General features: G+C 42.6%; 1 pseudogene; it reads right to left on the bottom strand.

Annotated features, from left to right (window-relative positions):
• Window positions 1-817: 817 nt before the first annotated feature.
• On the bottom strand, window positions 818-936 carry LOC118612309 (annotated as a pseudogene).
• Between the last annotated feature and the right edge of the window lie 1,070 nt (window positions 937-2,006).

The raw sequence follows: 2,006 nt of genomic DNA, 5'->3' as shown, positions 1-2,006 counted from the left end.
CCCCCCCCGACTAGCGCTGCTCCCCTTTCGTCTGTCTTATGTTACTGAATCTCTCGTCAGAAAAATGTGATTTCATTTGGAGAAAAGTTTTCACTTTTTTGGGAAAACTCTCATAACATAAATGCAACACACATGCCAGATTGATCATGAGAACCAAATGGTAAATCTTCAAAGATGCACATAAATTTGATATAAAACTTCAAATTCTTTAATTGGCCAGACATATATACAAAATATAGTATCAGAAGACTAAAGAAAAAAAAAAGCTTCACAGGACACGAATATTATCCCTTTTCCACAGTGGAACACTTTGCATTTTTCTAACAGATATTGGTATTTACACTAATATCAGGATTCTCTTTGGAAGGAGTTGAGAAAAATGCAGCTTGAGTCTTGGGCGAGCATTTCACGCTCATCTCTATCTGTTTAGGAAACAAAGTATTTCACAAAAGAACCACATTCCATGAAAAGTATGTTTGTTCTGGCTTAAACATAATCATTTCCTCAGGAAGTCTGACTTAGATAAAGCATCTTAAGAAATTCGAAATCATTCAGTTTGTAGCATACCACTTTCTGAATTCCATGAAAATATTTCCAAATTAATTCTGCTGTTTTAAGACAATGCTTTTAAACTCAAATGTCATTCTTTCATGGCCATCGCTGCCTCTTAGATGTCAGTTTTTGCACACACGTTTATTTACAGACGGTTCAGTATGTACGTGTGTATGTATGTATTAATTTATTTTAGGTGAGGTAGCCCTTGGTTGACCTCATAGACTACAAGGACCTTGTCAGCTTTACAATCCCTTATTTTTTATGCCTATGGCACCTGGTCTTCCTAGGTGGTCTCCCATCCAAGTACTGACCAGGCCTGACCCCGCTCAGCTTCCAGAATCAGACGGGATCGGGCTTGTTCAGGGTGGCATGGCTGTAGACCAAAAGGTTCAGTTTTTAAAGTGGACTTTGAATATATTCTTAGATTCTAAAGAAATAGGGGGTGGGGGGGGGGCGGGAAGAGGCAGGTGTGGGATTAAGAATCCAGATCCTGACACCAGACAACCTACTCTACCAGCTCAGCCACTTACTAGCTCTATGAACTTCTGTGGGTTACTTTACCTCTCTGTGCCTTGTTTTACTTATCTGTGAAGTGAGAATAATAACTGTAGCTCCCGCATCAGGCCGTGACGACTATAGGAGTGATGTATATGTAAAGCACTTTGGCATAGCACCTGGCACACGGTTAGTGCTCAATAAACGTCGGCCGTTATTAAGCTATCCTGGGTTTCCTAGTGCGGTCAGGGTGTGCTTCGTCTGATTTCATTAACTATTCTAGCTGATAGAAGTGTGCTGTGGAGACTGTTAATAGATTAGCACTCTCGACACAATTAGAATATAATCAATGATATTCAATTTTAAGATGCTGCTAGTTGTAAGTCCACAGACTCTCGGGGCTAAAGGGCCATTTGAGAACGTCAGGCTCAACATGTTCATTTTGTGGCTGAAGAACTGAGGCCAAGGCCGGGTAAGCCACTCATAGAGAGCCCCCACACAAGGTGGGGAGCAGGCAGGATGGGGCCGCTGCCCACAGATGCCATTCCGGGCTCTGGGAGGGCTGTTTCCACTGTGGGTGGCGGTTATCATGGCACCGATGGTCACGGCACCGATAAGCCTGCTCCGGGAGCGTGCTGTGCCAGTCGGAGTGACAAAGGAAAGCATTTGCACATTTGGAGCTGCCGATATACAAAGTAGATATAGGTAAGTAAACTGGCTTTGCTTTATGACCTCATGCTATTGCTCAATGATAGAAAATGCTTGCAATTTGGCTGTTTCTACGTATTTCCGTTTTGAATATCCCTTGAAAGACACTGTTTAGTTAAAACTATAAAAAACAGCCTGAAGTATTAAAAACAGAAAGGCCTGGCACCAGCCCGCCTGCAGCACTGCAAGTGTTTACACCTCGGGAGGTGGGCAGACAAGACACACGGCAGATAGTCAAAGTTTTATTT

The sequence above is a fragment of the Rousettus aegyptiacus genome, unplaced genomic scaffold, assembly GCF_014176215.1.
Source record: "Rousettus aegyptiacus isolate mRouAeg1 unplaced genomic scaffold, mRouAeg1.p scaffold_m13_p_15, whole genome shotgun sequence".
Classification (NCBI taxonomy): domain Eukaryota; kingdom Metazoa; phylum Chordata; class Mammalia; order Chiroptera; family Pteropodidae; genus Rousettus; species Rousettus aegyptiacus.
Note: the sequence above shows the minus strand (reverse complement) of the source record. Positions and strands in the feature narration are given on the sequence as shown.